The sequence below is a fragment of the Tamandua tetradactyla genome, chromosome 5 (assembly GCF_023851605.1).
Source record: "Tamandua tetradactyla isolate mTamTet1 chromosome 5, mTamTet1.pri, whole genome shotgun sequence".
Lineage (NCBI taxonomy): Eukaryota > Metazoa > Chordata > Mammalia > Pilosa > Myrmecophagidae > Tamandua > Tamandua tetradactyla.
Window position 1 is genome coordinate 7,826,539 of NC_135331.1, and position 17,335 is coordinate 7,843,873.

Here is a 17,335-nt window from a genome sequence, read left to right on the forward strand (position 1 = left end):
TTGAAAACTCCCAATCTGTGACACAGCAATACGGAAATACACATGTGTTTCATTATAGCACAATTTAAGCCAAGCTCTAGCGTGCGCCGGAGCAATGCCATGATTTCAAAGAAGGGCGGGGCATGCACTTTGAGGTCTCGACAATTGCGAAGTGACAAGACCAGGTCGCAGGAGCTGCTAATGTTACAGTGCTTTGTGGCCCGTGTTCGCGTGACGAGAGACTCTTTCCTGTCTAGGCTTGTGACCCACCAGAAACTCTCCTCAAGTGGAGCCCCGGTTCTGAGCAGTTTGGGGGAACTTGGGACAGCAGCTCCAAGGAATGGGAGAAGGGACTCTCCCAAACTGTGAAGCTCCCTTTCAGAATTTGGGGCTGGGGAGAGGGAAGGGGGGTGATCACGTTTCAGGCTGTGGTTTCAGCGTTGTCTTCTCCCTTGAGCTGGAGCGGAACCTGATGCTGGGTTATTTGGGGCCAAGTGACTTTATCGGTATAGAATGGTCCAGTTAGGGCTCTCCCCTCCCTCTGCCCCATTAAATTCGCCATCCTCTGCTGAATTCAGTGCTTCATTTGCTTTATTATTATTTATTTTTCTTCCCTTCAGTTCTTCTCAATCTTGTTCTCTATTCTGCATTTGCTCAGCAAATTGTCATCCCTCCCCTTATTTCTGACCTCACTAGGCCACTTTGGGAGTACGGAGATGTCCCCTATATACAGCGTGTCACTGGATTTGGGTTTTGAATCAGTGTGAGAGTCCGTGCAGTTTAACCAATTTACATTTGTTTTTACAACTACTACGCTCAGCACGGCTTCTGAACTCGCTTAATGCTTTCTCCTTCTCTGTAATTTCCACTATCTACTTTAATGGAATTTAAAGTATTTGCTTTAATAGAATTAAATTTGACTTGAATTCATATTCTTTAAATTCTTTAAATATGAATACTATTTTTTTCTCCCCGCCCCCCCAACCCTGCCCCAGTGATGTGAAAGGTACAAGAGAGTTTTACTTATACTAATGCTAGCCTTTGACTTAAAACATCCTCAGTTCTCCCTGTAATGATCAAGGTCCCAAATGAAACATTCTGTGTAAAATGAGACGAATAACCTTTTGCTCTCTTCCACCCCTCTGCTGTCCCTTCCCAGTTATCACTGGTGTAAGCTGGGATGTTAGAACCTTGTTTATGTTTTTAAACACTATGTGGGACATATTTATTTATCTTTGCCAGATACTAAGGCCCTGCCATCCATTTCTAGCAACTTCTGTCCTACCATTTAATCTTTTCCTTCTGCAAAGTGAGCACACGTTTATGTTGTCTTCTACCTCCTGAGCTTGATTTTCTTCTAAGTTGTCTTGCCTTTGATATTTCCAAAGCCCATTTTTAAATAGCCAGTGCTGTCTCGGTTTATTTACCACTTCCCCTTCTCCCGTGTTCACCGCCCCCTCTCTCTTTTGTGTGGCACCTTGGTTTGGTGTCTTCTTGCCCTATTTTTCGTCTCTTCTCGCAAAAACTGCACTCCTGTGGGTTATGGTAGAATCAGTGACTCCAAACGCCTGCCTGTTCTTCAATGCCAGTCCCTGACAAACGTTTTTCAGTCTCAGGTGAAATGAGGCAAAGAAGGAATTTGTGAGGTTTACCTCTAAATTTACCTATTTGGGGGAGAGGAAAGAGGTTATAATTAATTTTGTGTTACAATTTGTTTTCTTGGGGGGCATGAGCCGGAAATCGAACCAGGGTCTCCCACATGGTGGGTGAGTATTCCAGCACCGAATAACCCGTGTACCACAATTCTTTTTATTGCAAAGGGAAAGTGATTAAAGATATTGGCTGTTCTTTCATTACATTATTTTGCAAAATAAAACATTAGTGTAGTTTAATCAAACATTTAAAAATCTAAGCTCTAAATTCATTTTCTGTCCCTATATTGATAGAAAAAAAAAGGGCAATTGGTCTGTGAAATGCCCAAGTCTGGTGCTATTAAATTTGCAGTAGAAAGGACAAATTAGAACCTAAGACATGAGGCGCAGAAGAAAGTTAGGATGTGACAAAAATAGTGCAGGTGAGAAATAACGAAGGGCTGGACATGAGAGGGCTGGAGGGAACAGAAAGAAAGAACAGATGCAAAGACATCAATTCTGCCCACTTGACAAGACTCAGTGACCAACTAAACAAGGAACTTGGAAGGGAGGAAGGAGAAATGACAGCACCACAGGTGATTGTGCAGCCACACACTGAACTCGTGTGGGGTGGGAAGATTTGGGGGTTACTGAGTGACGAGGCTGAGGCATGTTTGAGATGGGGTAGCCGGCAAAAGCTTCTCTCAGGAGGTGACATTTGAGCAGAGACTCAGTTAAAGCGAGGATGCATGGCGTGCACTTATCTGGGATGAGAACTTTCCAGGCAGAGGGAACAGCGAGTACAAAGGTCCTGGGGTAGGAATGAGCTGGATGTGACGAGGAAGCAGATCGGGAGAGGGAAGGGGGAGAAAATGGGGTCAGACCGAGGCTGGGGTCCGGATCACAGACAGCTTTACAGAGCAGGTGAGGGGAGTTTGGATTTGGTTCCAAGCTTTTCAGGAAGCCAGTGGAGGGGTTTGAAGAGGGGAAGGACAAGCACTCAGGCAGCAGCGGAATGCACACTGTAAGGAGAAAAGAGGACGCAGGAGTAGGGGTTTGGGGAATGAGTTGGCAGGCTGCTGCGGTCCTCCAGCTAAGTTCCACCCAGAAAGTGTGGCTCTGCTGGTCTGGGATGCAGGCCAGGTTGAGAAGCCCAGATTCAAAGGCTCTCTCCTCTGCCACCTCCCATCTGTCCCCGCTACCTGCACACCTTCGTTCACTCCAAGCTACTTAAACCCTTTTAGGGAGAAGCCAATGTGAACTAAGTAAACCCTCCACAACCCCTTAAAGCAATGATGGGGTGGGTTGTCCCTTCTGTGCCACCAGCCCTCTGACAGTTCCATGAAGCCCGTGGGCCCCTCCTGAGAAAATGTTTTAAATACACAAACTTAATTAACTACAGTGATTTGCAGGGCTAGCCCATCATACCAAAATCGTCCTCACTATAATAAACATACAGAATAGTAAAATTATATATGCTTCTTTACAGGTGCCTCACATAACACGATCTGCAGGCATGCTGGGTCTGATGTGGTTTTGAGGCAGTCCTGAGTGTAAAGGAATTTTGAGATATATGCAACAGGGTAGCACTGCCTGCAAATAGCTCTGGTATTGATCAGGAATAAAATCAAAAGTACTGCTGATTATTGCGGCTTGTGGTCAACACTCTATTTCTAAAAAAAAATATTTTTATAGAGATATCTTCACGTACCATATAGTCCATCTGTAGTATATAATCAATGGCTCACAATAGCATCACATAGTTGTGTATTCATCACCATGATCACTTTTAGAACATCTTTTTCACTCCAGAAAAAGAATTAATAATAATAAAAAAACTCATACATTCCATACTCCTTGCCCCTCCCTCTCAGCGGCCCACAGTATTTCCATCTACCCAACTTTTAACCCTTTATTTCCCACTATTATTTATTTTTTTAGCCTTATTTTTTTTTTAACTCATCTGTCCATACCCTGGATAAAAGAAGCATCAGACACAAGCACACGGTCACACTGGAAAAGCTATACAGTTAGACAGTCATCTTCAAGAATCAAGGCTACTGGAACCCAACTCAACACCTTCAGGTACTTCCCTCCAGCCACTCCAATATACCATAAACTAAAAAGGGGATATCTGTATAATGCATAAGAATAACCTCCAGGATAACCTCTCGACTCTGTCTGAAATCTCTCAGTTGCTGAGACTTTATTTTGTCTCAGTGAAGAAGGCTTTCTTGATCCTATGATGCCAGGCCCCGGTTTCTCTGAGGAGTCCTGTCCCACGTTGCCTCGCCAATATTCCTAAGTGAAGGAAATACATCAGAGGATGCTGAAAATTAAGATACCGTGTTTTTTTTTTTCTTCATCCAAATTCTCAGATCCCAGGTTATGAACCCCGCGGCTCAGCGCCCTCCTCGCTCACCTGTCCCTCCTCCTGCACTCTTCCCGCCACTGCATTTTGTAGCTGCCACCCTCATTGCTTTCTTCTCGGTCTAGGTACTGGACGGTATTTTTCCTCTCGCCTGGAATTGTTTGCACACTTCTCGGGCCTTTTCAGTCCGGGATAGTAACATGGACAGCTCAGGGCCTCCACGGGCTCTGCTCCATTCTCTGGTTCTGAAACTTGAAGACAAGGGTGCCCACGGGAGGTTCCGATGCCAGGTCTGGGTCTTTCTCACTTGAAAATGGCTCCAAAAGGCCTTTGTTCCTTTCTTTGTGACTATGAGAGCCCCAAGTGATGCCACTGAACAATAATAATAGTGGCCGAATACTTTAGAAACATCACCCCATTGAGTTTTTTATTATGCCCATTTCACAGAAGCTGTAACAGAGGGGCTAGGAGGTTAAAGGTCGCGCCCCAGGTCACACCGATAATGAGTAGCTGCGCCTGTATCAGGCACAGGTTTGTCAGATGCCAAGGTTCATTCTCTTTTCTCCTGCTCTCTGCAGTGTTTTCATACCGTCCACTATGACCTTGTTTCCTTGAAACCTGCTGGGGTGGTTAATTTTCTGTGTCAACTTGGCCAGGCTGTGGCACCCAGTTAGCTAATCAAACACCAACGTAGATGTGGCTGTGAAGACGTTTTGTACATGAGGTTAACATCTACACTCAGTTGACTTCAAGTAGATGACCCTTGAATACTTGAGTGGGCCTCATCCAATCTGTTGAAGGGCTTAAGAGCAAAAGAAGAAATTCTACCTCAAGACTGCAATATCAATTTTTGCCTGAGTTTCCAGCCTGCTGGACTTTGCCTTACAAATTTCACACTCACCAGCCCCCATGGTCGCGTGGGCCAATTTCTTAAAATAAGTCTCTTAATATAGACATACTCATATATTTGGTTCTATTACTCTGGAGAACCTTGGCTGATACACTGCTCAAGGGATCCCTGAGGCCAGGCCACCTAGACCACTCAGGAGACTGGGCAGTGTCCACTGCCTTGCTCCTTCCTCATAGGGATGGACAACTGTGGCAGTTGCGCCCTGGGCCCCTCCAAGCCCATCTGAGCTAATGATGGCCACTGAGTCCTTGAAGCAACATGGCAGCCAGGATCCTTCCAGTGATCAGAGTCTGAGCCTGGGCTGCCCGAATCTAGCAGGAGCCTGGTCCTATCATGTCCATGCCTTCTCTGGACTATGGATTCCATCTTTGGGTCCATCAGGAGCTGGCCAAACCTAGAGCAGATGATGCTGGAGCTACCATGAAGGACAGAGGTCCTGGTTCTCTGAGCTTCCATGACCTTGCCCTCCACATTCTGGGTGGGATGCAAAAGTTATTGCCACAAGAAAATGTTCACTAAAGTACTGACCCCTTGTCAAATTAGTCCCCACTCAACCACTCTGTGATTCTTTGTCTATGTATCTTGCATCTTTTTCTTGCTGATACTTCCCACAGTCAACCAAGCAATGCAAAAACTTTGTAAAAGAAGCTGCAAAGTGAAACTGCAAGTCTTGATTCCCACTCCACAGCCACTGTCAGTTGATAATTGAAGAAAACTGATAAAGGTGGTGATGGTGGGGTGGCTTAGTGGAGGTGGGTTCAGCTTGGGAGAGGCCTCTGGGAAACTGATGGCATCCTGGAATCCTCCCATGAAAACAGTCTGCTTTATAGTCTCGCTGAGAACGTGACAGAAGGGAAGGATATTCTATTACACTACTGCACAAGTTTGCCTAGAAACTGCACCCCCATAGAATCCTGCTGTGTTATTCTTAGTTAATTTTAAGATTAGTACATTATTGCAATTATTATCTGACAAACTTTTATAATCTCATTTCATTTTTTGACATAAAATCCCAGGGAAAATCCTGCTCCCAACTAGTTTTTATTAAATTTCATCCCTATTTTAAGTGGATTTACTTTCACTGATTTTTACTTATTCAAGTTTTCTTCAGCTAACGTGCATCTACCTGTAATAAGAATGTAATTATGGTATAATTAATACATAATCGTAATAATAAAAATCCATTTTATGTGTCAGACACTATTTCAAGTGTATCAACCCATTTAAATCTCATAACAATCCTATGAAGTAGATATTATTTCACCTATTCTGCAGAGAGTTCACACACTTTGTAAACGGCAGATCTGGGGTTCCAACTTAAGAATCCTCCGTTTGTAACCACCAGGCAAAACTGCACATAGTTGCTATGTTTCTATTACTACCTATTTTATGACATTTACATTTAATAGGTTGCTGTAGGTCCCTCCCTCCCTCTACCACAACTGCCTGGCAGCTTTTCTGTGGGCTGCTTAGAAGTAGAATTGCCAGATAAAATATAGGATACCCAGGCAAATTTGAGGTTCAGATAAATAATGTTGGTGTTTTAGTATAAATAGGGCCCAAATATTGCGTGGGATATATAGGATGTGCTTATACAAAAAAAAATTCATCATTTGCCTAAAATTCATATCTAACTGGGTATCTTATAATTTTATTTGCTGCTTTCTGGAGGGAATTTGCTTCCTGTGTATAACATCAAGGATGGATTATTTTGCGTCTGACTTCTTTCCCTTAACATTTCTTGGAGATCCATCAATATTGTTGCATGCATGTTGTTAGGTCCTTTTTTATTGCTGAGTAGTATTCCATCGTATGGCAATAACAGAACATGCACATTCACTCACCTATTTATGGACATTTGTACTGTTTCCATCCTGGGTTTGTTAGGAGTGAATGCACATGTCTACGTGACTGTGTTTTCATTTCTCTTACATAAATATCTAGGAGTAGAGTTTCTGGGATGTACCACTTTGTATTCCAAGCACAATGTATAAGACTTTTGGTTGCTTACATCCTCTCCAATTGGTATAATCAGTCTTTTTAATTTTAGTCATTCTAGCGGGTGAGAATTAGGACCTCTCTGACTTTTGCCCCCATCACCTCCTCCACCTTGCTTCTCACCTCCCAGTTCAATGCGTCTATAATTTGGTAGCTGGAGTCTCTGAATCCTGCTTCTACATAAATGTAGTATACAAGAAAGAATATGGAGACTGAGTTAGAGGACAAACATGGGCTGCTAAGTAGTGGAAAAGGAAAATGCGTTGCATAAATAAGTCCACTGCAGGAAGAAAGATCTAGAACTTGGTTTTACACTGTTTTTTTTTCTCAGGGAGTTGAATTTTACTGGGAGGGAAACTCTGGGAGAAGGAGTCTGGAGAAAATGGTTCTCATGCTGGCTTTGCGTAGCCATGGGCTAAGAGGCTCTTAGGGGTTCTGCAATATCTGTTCATCTTGTTGTGGCCTCCCCAGCTGTGGTCTCTGCTCTGTTTCCTTCAATAATACTAAAGTAATTTATTGAGCACATACTAGAGCCAGCTGCCCTGCTAAGGGCTTTATGTGGACATGCCACTTAACCCCTCTTACAGGCCTGTGGACGGTGCTATTGCTTTTCCCTCTGTACTAAGAAGGCAAAGCAGCTTGCACAGCCAGGGGTGGGAGAGTTGGGCCTCCCACCAGGGCATCTGTCCCAATTCCTCTCTCAGAATCATTTCCACTTTCTGCATTTCCAGACTCCCTCTTCCTCTCCCATGGATCCCCAGCCTCTCCTGCCTTCTTCCTAGATGGAGGTCAATTTTACACCATTGTGGGGTGACACTTCACCCCTTGAGCTGAGGTGCCAGGCCCTGTTGTGGTCAGTAGTGTGTGGAGCCGATTCCCAGGCACCTGGGTAGAGAATCCTGGTTCTCAGCTTCTGTGACTGCAGGGATGAGGCCTTCTGAAAAGTTGAGAATTCTAAGATCACACACCCAGAAGACAGGATCACAAGTTTGGATTTCCCATAGGATGAGGGTATTGCTAGCCTTATCCCAAATCTGGGAAGGAAGGCAGGATCAAAGCCAGCACCCAGACAGGTGTCCTAGCAAGACCAACCAGTTTCATAGGGAAACTGAGGCATCCCTATGCCATACTCTTGCTGGTCAAAAGAAAGCAAGCTGAAGGTGAGTTCAAAGGGCAGGAGCTGAGGTGGGGGGCAGCTAAAAGCCAGATAATTCCTACCTAAACCCGCTCTCTGCAGAGAAGGCTCTGTTCCCCCTCCTCTGACCTATGCACATTAGTGGGGTCTTATTTTCTGTTCTTGGAAAGGTTCCAGAACATTCTAAACGGGGTCATTAAGTAACAAGACATGTACTACCTTAATTTGCTCTCCAATGAGACCCAATTATATGCACACATTCCTTTTTCCCCCTCCCTCAGGTGCCTAAGCCGCTAAGTCAATAATTTATCCCACAGTAGCCTACTCTTGTTGTTTTTAAAAGGCCAGCCTGCTATGGGGCCTTTATTCATCGGTTCACCATGAACCCTTTTAAGAGAGAACTGGAAAGAATTTGTTGGAAGGAAAAAGGCTGGGGGCAGGGTCATGGTAAATAGCTGCGCTCCTCCACCCTTTCACTCATTAGGCCATTAAATATATAAAAGCGCCAAAGAGCGCAGGTTTCTGAGCGGTCTTTCTTAGGTGTGGGAACACAGCCAGGGCGTTTATCACAGATTTTCCTCATAAATTAATGCGTTATAATGTGCAATATGAAATGAGCATGGGGGCAGCTGCTGTACTCGCTCTGGTTCCTCTATGCAGCAATTGTCGTTTACAATTTTATAAAGGGTCTGAGCAAATTCTTTGTTAATGAGGCTACAATGAAGCAGGAACTACTCAAATCACAGGCGAAATGGCATCTTGGCAGCTGGGACATTTGAAAAGAGAGGGAATGCAAGGTTCTCAACCTGGTCATCTTGCATTAGACATTTTTTTTTTCCAGTCCAAACTTCAGATGAACAAAAAGTTGCAGAGACTAAGGTACAAAAGGCCACACCCCCTCCATAGTTAAAGAAAATATCACCCAACAGGATAATGGAAGCCCTTGTGTCCCCCCAAGAAGCAGTTCTCCGGAATTTGATATTAATCATTCCTCTGCATTTCTTTAAACTTCTACCTACGTATGAAAATCTCCCTCGTATGTATTATGCTTTTAAGCTTTATATAAATGGCATCTTTATTGATTTTTCTACGACGTGCTTCTTTCACTCAGTGTTGTTTTCTTTTTGTAAGTTCCTCCAGGTTGATACATGCTGTGCTAGTTCATTCATTCTCACCACTGTATAAAATCCCCTTGTATGAATAAACTATAATTTATGTATCCATAATCCCTGTCCGTGGTTACATAGACTGTTTCCTGAATTTTTTTTTTCTCGCTTTTCTTTTATGAACAATTACTGCTATGAACGCTCTCGTCTCCTTGTTTCTCTATGGCAGTATTTTTCAGACAGAGGGTTATACCCATTAATGAGTATAGAAATTAATTTAGGGTGTCATGATAGCATTTAAAAAAATACAATAGAAAAGAAAGCATTAGAGAGCATCACACATAGGAAGTACTATTTCATGAAACGTGTGTGTTTGTGTGAGTGTCTGCTGAGCAGGCTGAGCTGGAAATGATTTCTTACTGTGAGTCCTGGCCTGAAAAGCTTGAGAAGCACTGCTCTAGGGAACATACTTGGGATTGGAACTGGATGGTTAAAGGGTGCGTGCAGTTCAAACTTTGCCAGGCACTGCAAAAACTGTCTTCCAATGGTCGTACCGATTTACACTCCACCTTCATTTTACTTTTACAACCCCACCCCATGGTTCTAAAGCACATCAGGGGAGCTTGTAATGAGAGCTAAAGCCAAGCTTGTTATGCTGTGGGAAGTTCGAAATTAAAACCACTGCAGCCTAGACAGCTGCAGAGTTCAGAGATCAATCTCTGCAGTCCTAGTTGACCAAGTGTCCTTGACATCAGAGCACCCCAGGATAAGTGGGTCTGTCTCCCCAAGAAAGTTCCTCTGCTGGGCAGGGAGAGGATGGCCCTTCCTACTACCTCCCTGGGTCATCCCCTCCAAACTGAAACAGCCAAGCCAACTTCTTGTTTTTAAATAAACAGCCACAACACTGTTTGGAGAAACATAACAGAATCCAAGGTCTCCACAGTATAACTTTCATGATGCCCAAGATGCAAGCCAAAATTACTTGACACACAAAGAGCCAGAAAAATGCAATTCATCTTCAAGAGAATGGATAATGAATGGAGAGCAACCTCGAGATGACCCAGATTTTGGAATCATCAGATAAGGATTCCAAAGCGGCTATCATTATATCAGGGATGTAAAGGAAAGTATTCTCACAATGAATAAAAAGATGAGAAATCTCAGCAGAGAAACAGAAACTACATATAAAAAAACAAATGGAAATTCTAGACCTGAACAACACAGTCTAGGAAATGTAACCCATAGAAGTTGGTCTGTTCTCTCACCTGAAAGCAGGTAAATCAAGTTCCCTGTTAGACTAACTTCACCCCAACCTTACAGAATGACTTGTCTTCAAGGGAACAGGCTTAAATATTTTACACAAGCCATTCTCTCTTCTACAATCTCTCCTCCTATATTCCATTTTCTTCTCAGGGAACTCTGTCACCATTTAATTTTCCCTTTCCAGAAGCTTCCCCCCCACCCCCTCACTCTTTCCCAGGCAGAGCTCTTGCTCCTTCCTCTGTGTTTCTGTAACCGGCTTCTATTGTTTTTTGTCTGATCAGCATTCATCCCCTGTTCCCGATTTGCCTTGAGGGGAATCACTTCTCTTGCACACTCAATCCATCGGAGGGAGCCCACGGAAGCGCCCAGCCTCTCAGTATATTTCTAATCCATGGCTACACCAATTATTTCAGAAATAGGAATGTGATCCAAGTCAAACCAATGCTTTTGGTTGGCGTCTGGGGGCGAGAGATGTTGCTGCTGAGTTACTAAGCTGGTCTGCTGTAAGCTGAGAGCAGCGGGCAGCAGTCTGATCTCTGCCCAAGGGGACACCAGCACGGGGAAAAGCAGAACCAAGATACAGAGAGAGGTCAGTTCCCAATAGCAGCGGGTGAGTGCCTGTATCCATCCATGCCTGAAGCCACCAGCCCTTGGAGTTTTGAGCAGAGCTAATACATTTCCCTCTCTGCTGTTGGTTTCAGTTGAATTTCTGTCACTTAGAACTGAAAAGCCCAGGTCTAATACAATTCCCACAGCCCAAATCACACTCTCTTTGTTTCTAGCAGTGAAGTATCAACAAGACTGTGGGACTCTATGGGGCAGAGAGTACTCTTACTTACCTTTGCATTCCAGTGCGAAGGACATCACGTGACAGGTAGATTGTATTTATCAAACGAATGAACAAATTTAATGTGTCTCAGTAAACTCAATCCCTTGCAATACTTTTGCCAATTATGTGTTCTGTACATAACCCATTCAGGCCTCCCAGGATGGGTTCTACGATTGTCCCCATTTTACAGCTGGTGACACTGAGGCTCCTGAAAGTTACGTAGCTCCCCGGACATCTAGAAGTGAATAAATTATGGAACAGAGACCACGTGGAGCACAGGCGTTCACCCTCAGAGCACCACTGAGCTGTCCTCTCTGTCACCGATGTGACGGGTGGGGCAGGACAGTGGCGTTACTTTTTAAAAAAAACGTGGTGGGGAAACAATGAGGCAAAGGTGGGTCCACGTTTTATACAGGGTTAATAAAGATACGTCTTCAGAAAGAAGAATGAAGGAGCAGTGCAGTTCAGTGTGTGGTGGGGAAATGCAGATTTGTTTGTTCTTTAGTGCACAGATATCAAACAAAACCAGAAACCAATAATTAAAAAAAAAAAAAATTTATATTTTGGAAGAAAATATAAAATGCATCACAAGGTACCAAAAAAGAATGGCTTTTTGAAACACTAGGACACCGCTTCATTATAGAATGACACAGTGGCAATTAAATTTTTTTTTTCCAAATTTACGCTCCTGCATGCCACTGGGTGAAGGAAATGAGATGCTTTCACTGTCCATAAGTCTTCTATAATCAGTGCTTTTAGTTTTGCTTCCAAGTCCTCCACACCATTCCCCCACAATCTGTGCATACGCACACACCTATGCACAAGCACGCGTGCACACACACACACGCACGCACACTCACACACATGCTTGCACACACACGCCCACACAAAGGTTACGTTTCCACTGCATTACAATTAGGGCTTAAATGGGGGAAGAAAAGCAGAACTTGGAAAAACTGACTGGATTTTAATCAATCCCCCAATGTTTGAAAAATAGTCTGAGGGTTTCAGGGAGCCCCGAGCTGGGCCAGCTCCCCGGTCTGCCTGGCGGCCCCAGAGGCCCAGGCCCCTGCCTTCCAGCCGCGCTCCAAGGCATTCACACAAGGCCCCAGTTGTGAGGTGGGGGAGATGGCGGCGGCAGAGACACAGACTGCATTATTGCGGGCCCCTCCCGAGTAGCCAGGCTGGAGGTGATGGCGGAGGTGACGGGTCACTGATGGACCAGAGTGGCAAAGATGCCCCATTTCCCTCAAAATATGCCATCTTGTTTCTGCCAGGCTGTTCAGAGGCCAACAGTGACTTTTCAGGACTTGGCTGCACAAAGAACTGCGGTAGGCATTTAAGCTAAGAAAGGTGGCCCCAGACACTCTTCAAAATTTTGCTTCGGCTGCAAACATGAATTTTTCACTCATTTTTATAATTGGTGAAATTATATGTGTATATATATATATTAGCCATGGATGGGCTCCAACTCTTAAGGGTACAAACTTGTAGAGATTTTAGAGCCCCTGCAGCCAGTTTTGTTACTTTGTTTGCAGTATTCCTTGGAATCTGGTTTTTTGACCATGAGAAGGAAATAACTTATGCCATGCCCCTGCGTTGGATCGAGTCACCGTTTGCCGCCGTCCATGCCTCCCTCTGCCATGGTTTGGCAGGGTCTCTCACAAGGACGGGTTGGGTTTTACTTCTCTTCCAAAGATAAGGGTTCGGTCTTGCTGTGGCTGATGGAGTGGGACAACGTGACAGCCAGCTCCCACCTGGGCCTTAAGGAGCCTTGTGTGTTGCTGCCATTTCCAGGGTGGCTGCTGCCAGTTTGGCCTGGACCCTGGGAGGACAGCCGCTCGGGCTACCCCAGACCCGCGGCAAACGAGTGTGCAGCTGCCTGGCCCTTAGCCATCGGGGCCCCCTTGGCTGATGCTAAGGGGGCAGCAGAAATGAGCTGTCCCCATCAAGCCCTATGAAATTGCCGATTTGCAGGAGCAAAATCAATGGTGCCGCTGGTCAGGGTGGGGTGATTTGTTCTGCAGCCGTAGTGACAGCTACAGTCTGTCCTCTCCCTGGGCACTGGCCACTCTCAGTTATCCTCACCCCCCTTGACTGGTCCTTCTTCATCTCTTTGGTGGATCCTCCTGCCCCTTGAAGACGGGTGGTCCCCAGGTATAAGACCACCTCTCTCTACCCCACCTGTCTCTCTTTGTAATTTCAGCTACTCTCATGCCTCAACTTACCACCTACTTCTATCTTTGGCACAAACTTGTCACCCAAGCTTCGGTCTCCTGCATGTCTCCACCTGGGGTCCCACTGGCCTCTCGGGCTCACTAACTCTCGGTTTACTCATCGCCCTCTCTCAACCCTTTCCTTCCTCCTGAGTCGCCGGCTTCTGTTCATATCATCCACTGGTCCCCAAGCCTCTCTCAGCGGTCTCTCCCTCATGTCCTGTGAGCTGTTGCTCCTTCTCACCCCTGTCCCCAACCACTGTTAGGCCCCACCGTTCCTCAACCACAGCTGCGGTCCCCGCAACCTCAAACTCTAAGTGGCTTACCACGGTGAACACGTGTTTCCCACTCACGCTGGCAGACGATGTGGGACCCTGGACGCCTTCCACGACGGGGTTCCCTAGGCCTCTTTCCACGGCGCCTCCCTGTCTGGCTGCGAGAGGAGCAAAAGACTTGGAGCCTCTCGCGGGAGGCTTTGGGGACCAGCCGGGGAGGCGGCCACGCCGTTCTCACCCATGGGCCAGCGGCCAGGGCTTGTCACACGGCCCCACCGGACAGCCAGGGGTGCTGGGGCCCAGGGAGGAGGGGGACACTGGGCTTATGGGGTCCCTGGAGTCCCCGTGACTGTTTCATTGAGTGTGTCCAGGCACCCTGTCTCCACAGAGGGATGTGTGCAGGATGCTGGGGTGGATGTGACCCCTGGGTGCATCTCTTGCCGCTTGCTGGAGCCTGACTCGGCTCCTTGAAACGGCATCCAGGGCCCCTCCCATCGCCCCTGCTGCTAACCCCTGCCTCGCTGTGGGTGCTATACAGTGCTCACCACACCCCCTGCCCTATGGGGGTCTCTCTCCTCCCTGCACCCCCAGATTTAGTAGGCCAACCTCTGAGCTGTCTCTGGGCCCCGGCCCCGGCCCCTGGCAGTCGGCAGCCCTGCCCTGCTCCCTGTGCGCCCCCATCTTTACCCCTGCACTGCCAGCCTCATCATAGAAGCTGGGGAGCTTCCGCCTGCTCTTTCAGGGAAAGGCCCCCGCAGACCCTCATTCACTGCCTGATCCCCGGGCCCCGTACTGAAGGAAAGTGCCTTCTAATTGCTGACGGGTTGAACGGATGAATGAGTTGGCTTCTCTCTGGTAGAAGAAAAACAGTTGGGGCCTGTCCAACCAAGGGGCCCCACCCCACGCCCGCCTGCAGGAGCCGCCCAGGAGGCTCCTAGGGCGGGGCACCGGGTCAGGCGGAAGGGCCTGGGTGAAACTCCGCACCCACAAACTGACCCTCGGGATTGCACATCAGGGATGCAAAGGGAGGGCTAGTCACCGTGGAGCGGAAGGGCACGAGGAGAGAAGGCAGAGAGCACTGGGCTGCCAGGATGAGGGGTGTGAGCGGGGCAGAATCTGGGGCTGAGCCCTACAGCGCAAGGGCGGAACAAAAAGGACACGCTGCGAGGCGGCTGGAGGTGAGGCCGACGCAGCCACGTCCGCGCTGGCAGGGACCGAGGACCCCCTGTTGTCGAGGTGACAGGACAAATGACCACCAGAGCCTGCCTTGGGTCCAGCATCACCTTCTAGGCCCCCCCTTACCCCCCCCACTCCATCCCAGGCTCCAGGGCACCCCTAATTCCCCTTTTCCCGAGACTCGGTGAGAAACAGCATGCCTCCCTTCTTCACTTAAAAAAAAAAAATGAGTAGACTATTTTTTTCTTCTGTCAGTTTTAGGTCTACAGAAAAATTTGAGCCGAAAGTACAGAGAGTTCCCATAAATCCTCCCCTGCCTCCAGCGCACAAAACCTCTCCTATTATTAGTATTTAGCAAGCGTGGTACATTTGTTGTAACGACGGCCAACGCAGATACATTATTAGCAACTAAAACCCATCGTTTACATTCGGGTTGCAAAGTTCTTGGCGTTTGGAGAAATGCGCAGTTAACAGGATTACACAGAATAGTTCTGCCACCACTTCCCCCATCCCAAATCCTCGGTGCTCCACCCATTCGCCCCTCCCCACCCCCAGCCCTGCCATCACTGGTCTATTTACTGTCTGGATAGTTTTGCTTTTTTCAAGAGTGTCCTAGTTGGAATCGCAGGCCATGGAGCCCTTTCAGAATGGCTCCTTTCCCTCTGCAACGTGCACTTCCGTTTCCTCTGTGCTTTTCTGCGGCTCGAGGGCCCAATGCTTTTTACCACTGAACAGTATTTACTGTTTGGATGCACCGCTTTGTTCACCAGTTCACCTATTGAAGGACATCGTGGTTGCTTCTAATTTTTGGCAATTATGAACAAAGCTGTCATCAAAATGCTCACGTGCAGGTTTTTGCATAGATAGGAGTTTTCCAGCTTCTTTGGGTCAATACCTCAGAGCACAATCGACTGGCTTTACTTTTAAATGCAGCATTTGCAAGGCAAGCTGTTGGTGGAGAAGTACGGTGGCGTCTGCTTACATTTCTGGGGGTGGGGGTGGGGGTCTCAGACCCTCAGATTTGGAAATGCTCAGGTCTGCTGAGAGGGTCTGAAACCTCCCCCACAGTACGAAACCAACTTGCAAGAAACCTACTTGCTTGGCTCTTCTCCCTGAAATCGTTGTGGCCTCCAGCTTTTGGAATTGGGTTTATTTATCCATTTAAATTGGATTCTGGCATTTACTTGTGTTTGTTCTCTCCATAAAGACCTTTTTATTTGGGTCCTGGAGAGCTGTTTACTGCTTAGCACATGTGGCAGGACAGAAAAAAAAAAAAAAAGGAAAATGCTTTGAGGAGGTAGAGACTGGGGCTTCACTCTCCAGCCAACTGTGGCCTGGAGGGGGCTGGAGGGGACTGGAGGGGTGCCAGCACCGGGCTCCACTCGCCATGGGGCACCTTGTGCCTCCGAGCAAACAGGTAATGCCTCATCCAGATAAGAAGAACCTTTTCCAAACAGCAACATCCTCACCCCACAAACGTCCTAGAGGAAGGAGATTAAAAATGGAGCTGGGGCTGTACAGCCGTGGCTCAGTGGCAGAGCCAGAGACCCAGGTTCGATGTGCCTGTCCATGCAAAAAAAAAAAAAAAAAAAAAAAAAGGAGGTGAGCTCCCTCTCCTTATTTTCTGGAATATACAAACTCTTCGACTATAATTAGGAAGGAAGCCGATTTCTGTAATAAAAAGTAGTTTAAAAAGAAAAGTGCATTCCCGAGCTATGATTATGGTTATGATTATCGTTATTATTGCAAAGGGTTTAGAAGATGAGAACTGGGTAAAAGTCCCTTAGGTGTGGGCCTGCTGCGAGGGTGGGTTAACCCACAGGTGTGGGAGGAGCTGGGTTTTCCAGGGACCCTGAAAGGAGTGGGTGACAAGTCTAGAGAATAAAGTGGAGGCTGCTTGCATGAGTTGCCAAAGGAGGGAGAGAAATGAGACAGTAAGTAGTAGAGCAAAAAACAAGTAAAGAGACTTTTCTTTTAAAAACTGGGATGTTTTTCTGTAAACCTACAATTTCTCTAGCAAAAAAAAAAATAAAACTGGGATGAACCAAATATCTTCGAAGATGGGAGAGTTTTAGGAGAAAAGAGGGAAAATGCTACTGAGGAGGGGATTAGGGAAAAAGCAAAATCCCAAAAGAATGGAAAAGGAGGGGAATGTAGGAGTAAGTGAATAGGTGGGGTTTAGGAATGAAAAATAACCTTGCTGATTGATGACTGATTGTGATGTGCTAGGCGAGGCGCTGAGTGCTTGCATGTATTCTCTCATTTAGTCCCCACACAGCCTCCTGATAAGGGAAAGGAAGCTCAGAGAGGCTAAGGAACCTGGAGGTCCAAGGGGCTGATTCAGAATTAGATCTTAGGTCGTGTCTGTCAGTAGGGAAATATCTTTGGTGTTTGTGGAGGGCAAGATTCTCCAGGGCAGTGCTGTTCAATAGAAATACAATGCAAT